This window comes from Hippocampus guttulatus, chromosome 8 (genome assembly GCF_054856545.1).
Source record: "Hippocampus guttulatus isolate MCC_2025c chromosome 8, RoL_Hgut_1.0, whole genome shotgun sequence".
Classification (NCBI taxonomy): domain Eukaryota; kingdom Metazoa; phylum Chordata; class Actinopteri; order Syngnathiformes; family Syngnathidae; genus Hippocampus; species Hippocampus guttulatus.
Genome location: NC_141268.1, coordinates 21,907,487 through 21,923,824, shown reverse-complemented (window position 1 = coordinate 21,923,824; position 16,338 = coordinate 21,907,487). Strand labels below are relative to the sequence as shown.

The 16,338-nt window shown below is 45.1% G+C and overlaps 1 protein-coding gene and 1 long non-coding RNA gene across 7 annotated transcripts in view; one reads left to right on the top strand and one right to left on the bottom strand.

Annotated features, from left to right (window-relative positions):
* Window positions 1-13,594, bottom strand: part of LOC147201856 (uncharacterized) — a 38,787-nt gene extending 25,193 nt beyond the window's left edge. For 4 of the 6 annotated variants that reach the window (XM_086117136.1, XM_086117138.1, XM_086117135.1 and 1 more), the window contains exons 1-2: window positions 13,464-13,593; window positions 12,779-12,933 (exon numbers count right to left, since the gene is read on the bottom strand). The gene's annotated coding sequence lies outside the window, so the exon portion shown is untranslated. Of the gene's footprint in view, window positions 1-12,778; window positions 12,944-13,463 lie in introns of those variants that run through there. The other 2 variants (XM_086117132.1, XM_086117133.1) reach the window with 2 other exon arrangements.
* Window positions 12,347-15,092, top strand: LOC147201855 (uncharacterized). Its single transcript, XR_015101560.1, has 3 exons — window positions 12,347-12,504; window positions 14,091-14,268; window positions 14,702-15,092. It is a non-coding gene; the product is annotated as an uncharacterized LOC147201855 (long non-coding RNA).
* The last annotated feature ends 1,246 nt before the right edge of the window (window positions 15,093-16,338 follow it).

Sequence of the window (16,338 nt, the reverse complement as noted above, 5' to 3'; positions counted from 1 at the left end):
TGGTCGCCAGTCAGTCGCAGGGCACATACAGAGACGAACAACCATACACACCCACATTCACACCGTCACGAGTGGGAACCGAGCCCACGATGCCCACACAGACGTCAGGCGAGTGTACCGCTACGCCATCAGCGACACCCCTGATTTGTTCTTTATTTCAGATCTGATGCCCTGGACTGTAATAAAAGCAATTTGGCTAATGTACAGTCCCGTCCAACTTACAAATGTTTAACGTCCAACTGCTAAAATTGTTCTGAACTTGTGTATTTTTACATCACTAGCAGATAATTTTGCACAAACAAATTGTGAATTGCTGTTAAATGGTTGCCACAGGGACCGACATTAAAGGTGGCCTGATGGCCCAGGGCCTGTAAGGCAGTGGCCCCCAACCATTTTTGTGTCATGGACCAGTTGAGACAAGTACATGCGCTGTTCGCTGAACAGCTTTGAAATTGCCAGTTTTCAAGCACTGGTAATTTCAGCATGATGAAAAATGGTGGTCGTAAAGTGTATCATGATTCCTAATGCAAATTCACTGCCCACAAAAGATGCTTAGTAGTGGCCCACATGGCCTTTCGAGAAGTTGTAATGTACTCCAGCGGGAAGCAGCTACTTTACTGAGCAGTAAACTCTCAACATCTCAAGCGGTTGTAAATAGCTCTGACACTCCCTAAAATACGACAATGGTTCTATCTGATATGTGACAGCTCTTCTGATCGATGGCACAATAGATCCCACAAATCAACGGGGAGTTTGTGATCGGGACAAAACCAGACTGTACAGAAAGCAAATGTGGAGACAAGTGTGGAAGTACATGGCTGAGCGAACAGGTTTACTGCTAGCAAGAGAGCTACGGTATGTGTACTGGCATTGAAATTGCATGGAAAACACTGTAGCGAGCTTGTTCTGTCATTGACAAGTTCTGTCTTTTTTTTTTTTTTATTGTCCAGGGAGGCGGTGGAGGCAACAGGAGTGTGGAAGAAAGAGAGAACGACAGACTGTTAGCGACGCACTGGTTAGCGTTGAGGTATTTGTTCCGGACGGCGTGTACAGAACAGTAACCTGTTCTGTTGTTAATTAAAGAATTTGTTGTCAGTTGTGTTTAATCGTACGGCAACGTGCTGCGAGCCCGTCAATAAGGTTCTGCAGTAGTGTAAAACCAATGTAGGGAATGTTGATTATTTGTCAGGGTTCCGTCAAGGTTGCGAAGACGTTTGTGTGTGTTTGTGGCGTGTACAAAAGCTTCAGCTGACTTGACAATGCCATTCTCCACCAAATGTGCCAAACACAGCACAATTCTGGGAATACAGAATCCGAACGTAGACGACACAATCAAGAGAGGCTCCAAGACACCCACATATCAAGAACTCCAAAAGCTTTTTTTACCCATCAAATTAAGGAGAACAGAGACCCAATCAGAGCAAAGCTGAATTACATCTTGGAATATTTTCATTTCTGACCAGCAAAAATAGCTTGAAAGGGGTACTCTGTTCATTCCCACCAAAAAAACAAATGCCTGCGTGGGTTTTCTCCGGGTGCTCCGGTTTTCTCCCACATTCCAAAAACATGCATGGCAGGCTGATTGGACGCTCTAAATTGTCCCTAGGTGTGAGTGTGGGCGTGAATGGTTGTTCGTCTCTGTGTGCCCTGCGATTGGCTGGCAACTGATTCAGGGTGTCCCCGCCTACTGCCCGAAGACGGCTGGGATAGGCTCCAGCACCCCCCGCGACCCTAGTGAGGATCAAGCGGTTCGGAAAATGGATGGATGGATGGATGGATGAAATGAAATGAAAATATGACATCATATTTCACGGATCAGTCAGGTGGCATGTCGTCATATCGTCACTCAACTTCACTTATCGAGCCAAACAGCAATCAGCTGGTACGCATTCCCAAAGTGGGGAGCTGTATTTTGTTGTATTGTCTTATCACACACTCTGGTCCTAATCTTGTTCACGGTCCAAAGAGAGCCCGTGGACACGGCAGAATATGTTGGCGATGCCGCGGTGCTTTTTCACGCCGCTCTCCGTTGCTATATAACGCTCCTCCGCATGCGTGCAAAATATCACGGGACGACGATGGCGCGAGGACAGAAACAGGGTGCCACACATTGCATTGTGACCAAGTGGACTGAGCCGCAAGCATGAGATGACTTCCGCGAAACACCAAGTAGCATACCAACAGCGCCTTCGGCATCACCCTGAGTCATTGTCATGGCCCGATTGGAGCGGGACAGCGTGGCTCACAGCCACACCATATGGCACTGCCCGCAAACGGGGGCCACAGAACCGTGCAGGAGAACACAGCTGCAGAAGGAAGGCGTGTGCGCTCATCAATGTCTCTCAGCGAGGAGGTTTTGCCATTCGGGTGCGAAGGGGACCCTTCACCTTACATGACCTTCACCGGACCCCTCTGATAGACAGGGGCGGCCAACCTGCTTTACATGAACAACACAATATCATGATATCAAGTGCCAATGAAAACAAAGAGGTTTTATCTTCTTCCTTTGCCTTCTGCAATGACGAATAATAAGGACGCGGATGATGCAGGCGAGTGTACATCTCAGCCGGCTCCGCAGCAATCACAGTGGGACGCTCTCCCGTGATTACAAAATGTGAGGTGAAGACTAATTATGAGATCACGGTCTTATGCGGTGTACTTAGCGTTCAGATACAGGGGGTGTTGAGAAAGTGACGGGTGCTTGCTTCTGAAGAATCGGACACAGTTTGTCACTGATTACCTGCGTCATGATAAAATGAAGGCAAATACAAAGTGCCACTGAGCTGCAAACACCCGATATTTAGTTTTTTTAAACAGCAATTGATAGGAACCTCAGATCGATTCAAATCAGTGTGATCATCTTTTGTTGCAGTGAGGGCTCAGACGTGCTTCTGCTGCATTTCACGGTTGGCTAAAAAGCACTTTTGGATCTTTGTCGAAGATCGCTTCAGAGCCTCTGGCAAAACAATACGCCTTGCAAGGAAGGGCAACAACAAATGCATCACTCATCACATTAAAATGTAGAGAGAGAGAGAGAGAGAGAGAGAGAGAAGAGAGAGAGAGAAGAGAGAGAGAAGAAAGAGAGAGAGAGAGAGAGAGAGAGAGAGAGAGAGAGAGAGAGAGAGAGAGAGAGAGAGAGATTGATCCATGGCAGGAAGGGAAACATGCAGTTTGGTAATGGGAAGTTGCTCCAAAGACACAAACAGAGACACCAAGGAAAACACAGCTTGTCCACCATGGAAAAGTAACCCACATGCAGCCCACAGACTTGGAATTGCATGACCATGTTGCTACAAATTACACTTGGACACACACACATGCGCACACAAACACACACAGACACACACAAACTACCCTGTATTTCTATCGAGTCACTTCTGTCCTCGCACTTAAGGGTGTGTGTGTGTGTGCATGTGTGTGTGTGCGTGTGTGCGTGTTCTGTTTACAAGGCAGTAAACAGTGTGCGCTCAGTCAAATGACTTGACATCTTTCCCTGCGTGACATGTAATTTGCAACAAGTCCGGTATGAAGGGCGGTGAAGAAAGAAGTGACGAGCAGCAAGTCTGTCCCTTTGCAGGCAAACACAATTCGGTATCTGCCCCCGGAACTCATTGTGGGTGAATCCAGTGTGGACTCATCTGAGGCAAACTGCAGTCACTTTGTCAATTGAGTCGCAACCAGTTTGTGGGCTGAAGAAAAACAAATTAGCCAAGACTTACATCCACGGTTGCACATACTGAATATTATATAGAGCGGATGCGTCACCGCTGCAGAGGGCAAGAGAATAACAAGCGCTTGATAGACATGATAGCAAGTGTTGCAGTGTTGTAAATTCAGCGTCAAGAAATATAACAATCCAGACATGGAACGTGACATTCAAGGATGTATAAAACAGGGAGGACGCCTCATTCCTCCGATCATATATGAGCCAAATTTCTTCACATCCGTAAATCGGCCCCGGCCTAAATGTGAGCTATTGATCACCTTCAGGACCTTCAGGAATCGGAAGCTGGAAACCTTCTATCAAACGCCCCCGTTTGGCAGACCTGGCCTGAGCCGCGGGTGGAATTGCTAGGTTCAATTAGAAAGCTGTCTTCAACTGAAGCATTCAAATACTCAGAAGGAAGCTTAGAACGTGAAGGGTGTTGGAGATTTCCTAGCATCACTCGCGATTTGGGCAGCTGTGGAAAAGTGACAACACAGCAGCACCTGACCGCCCGTCTTTAAAACTTGTCTTAGAAACTCATTTTTATCCTTTGGCTTTTGACTCAGCGTGAGACTTGATTTTTAGACAATTTTTCCGCTTTCTGCTGTCCGAAAACTTTTTGCTCCATGTGCAGCACTTTGTATACAGCGGTGGTTGTTTGAAAGTGATCTAGAAATGCAATTGAGTTAAGTTGAGTTGAGTGTGGCAGCTGTGATAACCACACTTTGTCCCGGTTGTCGACGTGTTGTGACCTTTTCAAGTCAAAAATCGCGCAGCTGCGCTGTGATTTTTCTGCATTTCTTAACCCACTTGACACTTTCTTCCATTGCAGCGAGGACATGAGAGAAGTAGGTCATTTGCCGCCATGATTCCCCTTGACACCATCTTGAATAACGCACGCCTCCGCGTAGGTAACTTCCATGTCCTCGTTATGACGCAAACAATCACATGGTGCTGCTTTGGCTCGTTTTTGTCGCATGTTGCCGGTCAACAACACTGTTGAAAACACCAATGAAAGAAATGCCAAATGGCGCTGTTGTAAACCACCAAGCACTGATTTTCTCGCAATAACAACACAATTGCTTGATAATGTGAAATACCTCTCCTAGTTTTTACTCTCTGCCCAATTCACAAGGCTGCTTCTTTCATACTTGATCGTTGCTGGCATCTGAAATGCTTTCTTTACTGCGGCATCTTTTGTTTTGGTGACATTGACTGAACACCAGTGACACGGCTTTTAATGAATGAATGCACACTATGATAGGTTGACATTCTCTGAGCAAATATTAATGGTGACACAAAAGACATCCAGAAAAAAAAGCCGACATTGATCTCGGCTTCTGCTCGTGACATTCGCCGGCGCCCGTTTCGATGGCTAAACAGAATGGACGGCTATTACGCGCTCACCCTGTTTATTCAATGTCCCCTCTCAGTCGGCCCCCTCACATCAATACAAGAATCACGGCGGGTGAAGGCTGAAGGGGGGCTCAGGTGAAAAGAAATATATACGAGTACTGAAAGGCAAAAAAAATGAAAATTCACTGCAGCTTCGGAAGTTACGATGCATTGGAGATGCTTTCACAACGCCGTATAATGACATGAAAGCCCATTCGGACGTGCATCCATCTTAGCAGGAAAAAAAAAGACTCCCAGTGACGCTTTGCATTTTAGCCACAGGTATGTCGAAAATTAATGGATGAAGTCACAACTCATCCACGTTTGCAAATCCATGAACATTTCATCATCGCCTGGATGGAAAACTGAAAGGTAACTCGAGTGGGCAAAAACAAAGGTGGCTTTCTTCCTCCGTCACCACTCAAGGTCGCTTGACGCGCACTCTTCATCTTCACACATGAAATATCCACAAGTGAAGTTTAATCACAAACGATTTGAGAGCTGACGAAAATGTTTCTTCACTCCAAACGACGAAATATGAAAAATATGAAAGCGTGACACGTACTGATGTCGACTGTGGGCATCGCACCAAACGTAAACAACAACATCATTCAAGAATCCTTCACGTTCGGTTTTCCAGTCGACGGTCCCGTGGCCGCTAACACTTGAGAACTGAAGTAAAATGCTCTCCCTTCTTCAGGTCAACTTGACGGGGCAAAGATAATTACAAGCCAAGGATGACAAAGACACATCAACACTTAAGTCTGTTGGGTACAGAGCTGCAAATTGAGAGAGAAGAAAAAAAGCCCCAAATCAACAAGTGAAGTTTAATCCACTGAGGAGAGAACAATTCAATCCCATGGGAGTTTTGTTGACACTTTTGTTAACATATCTTATTATGCGTCAGCGAAAAGTGATTTGAACTGGGGAAATTGTTGACGTCTCGAAAAATGTGTGTGTGTGTGTGTGTTTTCATTTTGCAATGCCACCAGGAGGCGCCAAAGCTCTGGGAAATAGGAACCTAGTAATTAGTGTCAAGGAAATATTTTCAAAAATACAGTAACGCATCATAACAAGGGAGAACAAATCATCTGTGAGCCTTTGATTTTTTTGATGTGTGCGGCGGTGATTATAGAGGTTTTTATGCTCTGTCTGTCTCTCTCTCGCTTTCTCTCTCCATCTGTCGTTCTCACTCCCTCTCTCTCTTGACATTTACAATTTGAATACTCATTTAAAATCCGGTCACAGTTTGGCTACTTCGGTGCATTTATTAGTCAGCCTGAATTCAAACAAAATGTTTCAACATTTGTGAAATCAGATCGTCAACATTTGGACAGCGGCTATTTTGTATTTGAAGGAGAGAGAAGGGTCCCTTGTCTGTCACACAGCAAGACGACTGACCAGACAAACAGGGGCCACTGTTGCCATGGTTATGAATATAAAAATGGAGTCGCCAAAGGCAGCATTTGGTTAGAAGGATGTACAGGATGCAGGCTCTTCTCAGCACACAGCAACAGATGACGTGCGAGGGTCGATTTTTCTTCTTCCTCTCAGTTTACTTCCAAATGTATGATTTAGTGTTGCAAAAAATATATATATATCCAGTTCGAGCTGAGGTTATTGCTTGACCAAATGAATTGGTGGAATCACACAGTGACTTTTCTTTCTGATATTTCACAGGTTTAGCACATAAAGACAAAAGAGGACCACACTAAGCTGCGTCCAGCTACGAAAGTCATCCTATCAAATTCGTCTGCTTCACGGTCAAGAGTTTATAGCGCGGGGCTGCGGGTCGATATCTTTAAATTCCCAAAACAAGCATATTAGGACGAGTGAAGATGCAAAATTAGCCAAGTGCATAAATGTGTGCAGGAATGCCCATTTGCATGCGGCATATAAAGCAGGGCCAGACCCTACGAGAATTTGGGCATCTCAACGAGTTAATTTGAAGCGTAAAGCATATCGAGTCGCAGTATGCATGATGGGGACAGTGTAAAACGTGTTTTGGATATTCGTTTTCTTATCTAGCTATGACTAAATTGCAGCATGGCATCCATCATTGGACAGACAATATGGGACTGACGATCGCGGGATGGTGAAACAAAGTCTGCCGATAACTGGCAGCAAAATCATCTAATCTGGTCTCGCTCGAAATTTCCGTTGAGCCGTCATCTACTCAAGAAAACGGTTTGATGAATGCACGCCATACTCTTGGTTGGCATTGACTTGTTTGTTGCAGAAGCCGTCTGAGGCGGGTTTCGGAGGCAGTGAAGACGGGCAACTCAAATGACGTGATGAAATTGAAGCCAAATGACTCAAGCGCATTGACTGCCAGCAACAGTTGACAAATCTACAGATGCGCTTTACATCACTGAATGTGGATGTGACGAGGTTGGTGATAACGATGCAAACCTGCGGCACTTAGCGTGGGAAAATTGCACCAAGGTGCTGATTGCGCACACTTTCAGTCGGATTACAATGCACGCTTTGATATATGAGGCCCCAGTTTTGGCAGGGGAAAAAAAAAAATCGCAACAAGAAGATACAATCTTGCAGGCGTCAACACAGAGCTGTTACTCCGTTGTGTAACGTCGAAAGGTGCACCGCTCTGAAATGAAAATGCTACAGGTCGAAAAGGGCCAACCTGTAAGATCATAACTCTGTGAAGGCACCACTTTGAGGTCGACAAAAGGATTTATTGGTCGGACCTCAACAACAAAACTGACACAGTAGTCGGGACATAAATTGTTTCAAATTAACACGCCCTTTTCACAAGCAGCACAGACAAGAAATATTGAGGGGGGCAAATAGAATGGGTTGCAATTTAATCAGCACAATTCCAGCAGATTCATACAATTCCTTTTTTTTTTTTTTATAGCATAGCCTACGGAGAACTTTTCTGGCCATCACAGTCGTAAATGTACTTGCACATTAACATGTCAATTGCGTGAATTGTAACTCCTCCCGCTTGACAATCTCTTTTTGATCGCAGAAATAAACGAAATTTAAAAGAGTGAGCCATAATGTCGACCGTTCAATATTGTTTTGGCATTGGGAAAAAATGGTTGTTTAAATCATCAGCAGGGCACGTCTTCTGTCCAATCCTTAGGGTTGTTGAGACGCACCCAAGAGGAACACCCATTTTCTATTCTTACCAAGCGTGAACCTTCAAAGTAAACGTGTAGTTTGATCATATTCAGTGTTTGAGCTGCGCTCTGTTGGCGACAAATGTCCACTTCAAACTGAATGAGGCAAGTCAGTCCACATTTGACTGAATCCCATAACGAAACGATAACAACAACATCACTAAACTTGTATCCGAAGCATTTTATTCATTTCAATTAAACAGGAAAAAAAATGTAAACACCTCGAAGATTGGATGCATTCATCCATTATGCATGCCGCTCATTCTGTGCAGACACCGAGTGAGCAGCAGAGTGCACTCTGGACAGAGGGTCAATCACACAGGTGACAAGAGCGATTCATCCGTCCATCTATCGTGAGCCGCGTTGCCTTTTACCGTGTTCCTGGTCACGGAGAAGCTGGAGCTTCTGCACCCAGCGCGGGAACAGAGCCAAGCTTAGCCGCATAAGTCAGCTCTGTGAGGATGCATCACAACCTCTTGTCCCGCTGATATGGCACATGTTTCAAAACAAGTGGACAAACGTTAGAAGAAAGCAGAAGAGGAAGAGCATTTTTTTTTATCTTGAATTATTAAACCTGAATAAGAAGATTCAACAACCCAGATACATACTCATGTATAATGAGGAAACCCTGAGAGATATGCCCCAGGCAAGTTCACTTTCTTGCTCAAGTCCGTCTCATAAAGATCCTGTAACTGGCGCATTTCAAGCGACCAGTCCCACTTATCAGACCTTAGCCTGTAGCAAAACTGCCCACGCCAAACAAAATCCTCACACCGAAGTCAGATTTGTCATCGAGGAGAGGGTCTGGGGTCAGGGTCAGGGGGTCTGATGCGGGGGTTTTTTTCCCCCCGTGTGTGAGTGTCACAATCACAGGTAAGACCTATGAAGATATGAAAAGTAAATTGGAATATTATCTCACTGAAAAAGGTCAAGCGAAAATAAAAGCCACATGCACATGCCCAAACAAGACTTGTAAAGCACAATTGAGTGTACACACAGTGTGGCACCCCGGCTCGCGAGCGTTATCCAACCTGTCTGACAAGTTGAGAAGCACGACAGGCCAAACGGGACTGGGAGTCACCTGCTGGGTGTCTCATCATCCTCAGCAAACAATGATGCCAGTAACCTCGACAACGTATTTGTTTGAGGTAAATAAGAATAGTGCTCTGCAGAGAAACATCAGTCTTGCTCCATTTGACATCATCACAGAACGACATGAACAGTCATGAATTTTACTCTTCTTGGGGGTTATTGTCAAGTCAAGTCAACTGTATTTATAGAGTACTTTCAAACAGCCATCGCTGCATACAAAGTGCTGTACATGGAGCAATTTAACATATCCAATAAACAGTAAAACAAATCGGTAATAAAGACGGTAGAAAGCACCAAACAGTAAAACCAAGAACAAATCTAAGTCATGCTGAGTCGAATGCCAAAGAATACAAAGTGAGTTTTGAGGATGGTTTTGAAGATTGTCCTTCAAAGTCACATCAGCTCGTGTCAGGCCAGCTTCCCGAGAGGAGGGAGGGACATAAGGAAGGCCTTTGGGGTATCTTTGCGACACCATGTCAAAGACAGCGAACAACAGCCGAGAGAATCTGGGGCTTTCTTCACAGGCAGCACTCGAAAAGACAGTCAGGAAAACGACTGTTGGTATACACGACAAGAAAGGAGAATTGGGCCGCAGAACCTGCTGACTCACTCTTATCATCAGAATAGCTGAGCACTGCTGTTGCTTGGGGGGAAGTTTTAGAACACCCCCCTAACTAAAAAAAAAAAAAAAAAAAAAAGTGATGCCGTGTGGAGAAATCAGTGGTAAGAAATAAAGCATGAATTTCTTAAAATCCAGTGAGCAGACTGACTGTTACAATCAGAACACAGCTAGTGGGGAGAAAATAAATCCCACGACCACAACGAAAGCCCTGATCAGGTTGGGAACATTATCATGAGAGTGGGGGTAGGAGGGTGTGGGGCTTCGACATTCATTTTCAGTCTCAGTATGATTCAGTTTCAAATTCACACTCAATTACATGGCAATATACACTCACCGGGCACTTCATTAGGTCATCTTTCACAATCTAATTACATCTGATATTGGAGCTGTACTTAAAAATACATAGAGATTTTTTTTTTTTTAACCTGCATTCAAAAAGTGGATGAAATAAGTCGAGCACAGAGACCTTAGCCAAGATGAAAGGATCCAGTTTTGAATCAACAGCAGAATTTCGGCTCGAGATCATTAACGCGACTTGGACTCTTCATCACTCGGCACAAACCAAAATATCAAAAGACATCTGTTGTGGCCAAATGAAACTGGAATGCGTTGATTCAAAACAATGAAATCATGCACGGTACAATCCTAAACGTGTGTTCGCACAACGGATTGGCGACAAATGAGTCATCCCAGCAGGTCAGAACGCATCTTCATTGAGCACAAAAAGCAAACGCGAGCGTACGCGATCCGTCAGATGATCACTAAAACTTCTGCTCCCTCGGACCCTCTCTGGCCAGTGTCCGGCCTTTGTCTGATCAATGACTTTATCAGTTTGTCGAGCATAATTGTCAAATCCAGAAGCTTGCTCTTCACTGCCAGAGTAGACGCAAAGGTGTTTGTAAGAATGCCTCGACGGCCGCCATCGAAATGCACGCCACTGTCGCCTGCGATTCAAATGTTCATCTGACTCAAATGAAAATGATGGCAGATTGTGATGAAGCCGTATTAGCCCGCAGCAAGAGTCCACTGCCCCCCCCACCACCCTCCATCAATGATTACGTTTCAGCGCATGTCGGCCCGTCGACGACTACTTTTCAGTGAACGACCGCCGCACGTACACCCCTCCCCCATCCCCACCACAACCACAACCACCACCACCACCACCCCTTCCGCAGCCAACTCCCAAAGTTCTGGTGTGTGCAGGCAAAAACGAAACCCAATACATGCATTTCATCATTTGAATGTCAAATGAAGTGCTTTGCGAGTGTTCAAACACTGCATAGACAAAACGACAGTCGCCTCCCACTGTCATCCAGAGAAGAATCCGCGACAAATCTGAAGTCGGACTCGTGCTGATCCTCTACACTGTGTTCATTCATGAAGCACGCTGAGATGCTGAAGAGCATACAGAAAAGATGCCGGTGCCAGGTTTCTTGACTGTTAGATGCACGAGTGAAATGCACACTGATGCCGCACCTGAGTGAGTGTGTGTGTGTGTGTGTGTGTGTGTGTTGTTGTCGAACAGCAACACAATTGGCCAACAACTTCTTCCTACTCCCTTGAACATAATAACTGTGTTCTATGAAGATTGATTTCTTTCTTTTTTTATCTACCTTATTTTCTGTCAAATTATTACTGTATATATGTTTTATGTTCAATAAACAAACCAAACCAAACCAACAAAATGAATCATTCAATAACAAAGGCACTCCGGTAGAGGGTAAAGATCTGTGCCGGCGTCCAACATTTGTGGGCTGCATGTCAATGGCAGTTTTGATTGGACGCTCAATCAAGTCCAGGATTGATCAATTCCCACCCTGAGCATTCAGGCTCAACATTCATACCTTGAAAGTACTGAATAAATCTAACATGCACATATTTTGGAATGCTGGAGCGATATGGGGGAGGACTCGAAGCCTGAACCCAAGAGCTGTGATGTGCCCCATATCAAATTCATCTTTAAAAAAAATAAATAAATCTCATCAAAGTAGACGCTGTTCCAACTGCTAATAGGCGACCATTTTCACTTGTTGTAATGATCACGTGTCCCAATACCTTTGTTCATTTAAGCTCACGTCAACCTCTAAGCAGGAAGCAGCTACATGTATGGAGAGGTACTGTATGTCGAAAAAGAAAAGGCCACTTTGTCGCACTCCAACAACAACAAAAAATAAGCAAACGAGACAGCAATTGGACCTCACGCATAGACAAGCCCGAGCATGTAGGCAAACACAGCAATTGCAATTTCTCTCCACCGACTCGTGCATGTCCCAGCAGTGCGTGAGCGTTTCTGTGTGTTCGTGTGGGTGTGTGTAATTACAAGTGGGTGTGTTTGACAGGCTTAGGCACACGCTGAAACAGCTGATCGGAGAAGATGCACGCAACTTGCTCATGACAGTGGACCCCGCGAGATTGCGAAAGCCCGCAATGATGATGTCAAAACTACTCGAGGCCGAGTGGGCTGACAAAAGACCTTCCGAACGCGCCTTCATGCTACCCAATAGCACCATCATTCCCACGATGTCATGACTCCTCCAGCAGAGGTCGGTAAACAAGCGAAGCCAAAGTCCACAAGCGTTATTAGGTAATTTACCAAAGCACCGGAGCCCTTATTTTCCTGTACGGTGCCATCGCAGCAAAACCACGAGCACACCATAACATAACAACATCGCAGTGGCTCAAATCACGCGTAAATAAGAGGGCAGCTGACACGAACGAATCGTTTGGGAAAGACATTTAACACAATCGAGACGGATTTTATGACGACATGCCCGCGTTGGGAAGGAAGGGCAAAAAAAAAAATAGAATTCAACATACCTTTTTAGAAGCACATGCAGTGAGGAGGACTGGAGGAGAGCAGGGTCTATGTTGCACACGGGTAAAGGCAGTCCACAGCGTTTATTCCTCCGGTATGGCAAAAAGAAAAGAAGGGAGCGTGAGTACGTGCTTGCGTGTATTGCCGGTAAAAAAGCCTAATGAGGGAGAGAGAGAAGGAGAGAGAGAGAGAGAGAGAGAGAGAGAGGGGGAGAGAGAGACGCTGTCAGATGGAGGGAGGCACGAGGGAAAACGACGCAAGCATTCAGTTTGAGTTGAGCGGAATACAGAAAAACACATCTTTCATTGCCGTCTTTTTTTATACGTCACCAGCAAGTACTCACATTAAGATCACGGTGCAAACAATGTTGTATAATCCGGGTGCGTGTACGTGGCAATAGTGGCGCACCGTGAGATGGCAATTCCGATGTTTCATTGTCCTGACATTCGCCCCGTTTTTTAAATTTAATATTTTTTAAAGGCCCACATTACATCAGAGGGGCCGCTGTCATTTCGCGCTATGTCGTCAGAACATTCCCTTTGATTGCATCACCAAGTCAAACATCACAACCTTCCGTGTTATTACCCTTCACGAGTGATTGGATTTAGCGGCACAAAAGGTCACCGCGACCACAGTCACATTTTGCGGGCAGGGGAAAAGAAAAGGGCCACTCTGTGAAGAGCTCACATTTTGTGCGGATACCAGTCACCGGTTGCAGGCGGTGTGCAGCAAACTTGTGAGCCGTCAGAGCAGGTAGTGATGACGGCCATGGCCAGGTGGCGCTGTCTGCCGTGGCTCAACGTTTGAAAGTTCAATGGCAAAAGAGAGGAAGAAAAGGTCATTTATACAGCGCTGGTTTTTGACAATCAAAGATTCGTTACAAAATAAGCGACGAAACAATAACAACAAAAAAATACACAAAAAGAGACTAACACGAATAAAGATAAGAATATCGAACTTTTGAAAAAAGGCCAGTTTGAACATAAGAGTTTTGAAGGTTTTGTAATGAGTCAGAGTTGCTGACAGGTTGTGGGAGTGAGTTCCATAGGCATAGAGCAGCTTGACGTCAAGTTTCAACAGGGTTCATCTCAATTGAGTCCATGCGAGTGTGCAATTCCCAAGTTGCTGTGCAAATGGACGCGACACTCTTTGTATCAGTCAATTAATATTAAAACGTTCCATCCAGATTCATGTTTGAGCTGTTATCGGCGGCGTGCAGAGGATCTGGAAGGCTGAGACAAATCCAAGTTAACCTCTGATGTTGCGTAGCTTCTCCTTCAACACTTTGATATTTTGCTGCTGTATTTTTTCCAGAAGGCTCGAGAAAGATTTGCCTGACTTATTTGAAGCAGTAGAAGAGGCAGTGGAGGTGGAAGTGCTGCTTCCTTGATCTTGCTCAGCAGCGGTTGCACAAAATGGTTGAGGTGGCAAGTGTTCTTTCTGCCAGGTGCACAGCCTCCTCTACGGTCCTTGTGAAGCACAAATCAATGAAGTAAGCAACGAAAATCACCTTCTTGACTTTCTCTGAAGTGGTACGGTGTTGCAGATCATCCATGATTGTTGTTCCCCCCCCCCCCAAATTTGTCAGGGAATCATCTTCCTCCAACTTGTTCAGTCAGCCTTTATCCTCTGCTTCAAAGACAGTTTGGCATTTGCTTCAGAGCCTAGAGTCGATTTGTGAAGACATTTAGGGGCCGCGCAAGTTGGCAAACCCTCTCCAAAGTATGCAAGTTTCTGTCTTTTGAAGTGAGATGCCATCAGACGCGCAGCGTAACAGAACTGCACAACAGGCCTGCTGCTGTTCGAGAAATCTCCCAATCATTCTGTCAGTGGAAGCCCATCTCATCACGACCTCATGACAAACTGAATGTTAACAAGTCTTCAGGATTGACCGATTCTTCCTCAATTCTCTCCTCCTTTTGCAGCTGTGAGAGAAGCCCCGCAGAAGATGCCAAAGAGTGAAATATTGAATTTCTGAATTTTCTTTCTTCAGCTCAGTTTGGGTTCTGGCCAAAGTACCAATGTGATTCTGCTTTAGGCATTGTTTGCATTCAGCTGTGGTTCACTCAAAACACTCACAAGCAATTGTCCCACTGATGTGATCAAGTTTGGCATGGACTGTAATGATTAAGTGGGTCCAGCTACTGACTCTGAGTGCTTTTGAAAGAACATCAGCAGCATCCTGTCCCTTCCCCGTCTGATGATTTTACCCTGTTGTCCTTCCCTGCTATCTGCTGACCCGGACGGGGCTATTTCCTTCTTTCCATTTGTTCCACCATCACATGAACTCATGGCGGTGGAATGCACTGTGGTTAAAACATGACTGTTTTATGCCTGATTTGAAAAAAAAAAATAAACTCTTTAAAAAAAATCACCATAACGGTACAGTTTTTTTTTTCATCAAGGTGACATTCACCCATGATTTATGAAGACACTTGAACAAGTTGCATTATCTTTTTTTGAAATACTGAACATGGCCCTTTCCACATTTTGGTACTCTTTTAAAGACGACACAAAACAATTTCATATCTGCCCTTTAAAATGCACGTGAATGACCACCATGAGCAGGGGGGTCAGCGGTCATGTTCCAGCATGCTTGGTAGTTCTGATAACTGCAGAAGGCAAAGCAGCTCCCACGCAGCTGCGCAGGAAACATGCCGTGACATCCTGAACCATTTTTTCTTGGCACTCATCTGTCCAAAACATCCACAGCCCTCCGTTACGGACGTCAGAAAAATCAGAGACGCCTCCATCCATGTCAACATTGTCACAAACTGGTGAATATTCTCTATCGGGGTGGAAAGTGATGACATCAAGGCACTGCGTTCGTTGCCGCTTCACTGCTTTCAGGGGTAAGGCTTGAGGTGGAAGGATAACAACCATGCCCTCAGTCAAAGTGCAATGACGCATTGACCCGATTCACGATTATTCTGACCCCAGAAATTACAATAGGTGAGTAGGTAGTGACCACTAGTGGCGGAGTTGGTTGAAGGAGCCATTTTGAACGTACTGTGCGGTGTCACCATTTTGGACAGACCTTCTCCTTGATTGAGCTCTTCATTCGGCACAATCTGTTACACTTAAATACATTTTCAGTAAACTGTCTACCGTGCCCTCAGTTCCACAGGTGATCAATTAACTCATTCAGTACCAGCCAATTCTGGACCAAGTCTGAAAAGACGTTTAAAAACGTCTTTGGGACTGAATGAGTTAATGGACTTTTGACTTTTTTTTTCCCCCATCATTTTACGATGCAAATGGGGCGGGCGTGCATATCAAGCATTGTATTGTATGCTCTCGTCATCTGTAGCAGGCAAAGGCGGATGTTGAGTGCTTGCAGGTCAGCTTTGATAACATGGGCCTGCCATGAATTTGTACGCTTCGCCTCTAGAGGTCGTCATTGCACTTAATTTTTCTTTCCGAGCTCCACTTCCAAAGCCACCAGAATCAAGACTAAAAAGAGGAAAGACAGCTCCTTGAGCGGTGATGGACGAAAGCATACATACCACCGCATTGATAAATATCCCCTGGCTTGAACGATTAACAGTTAAACAAGCACTAA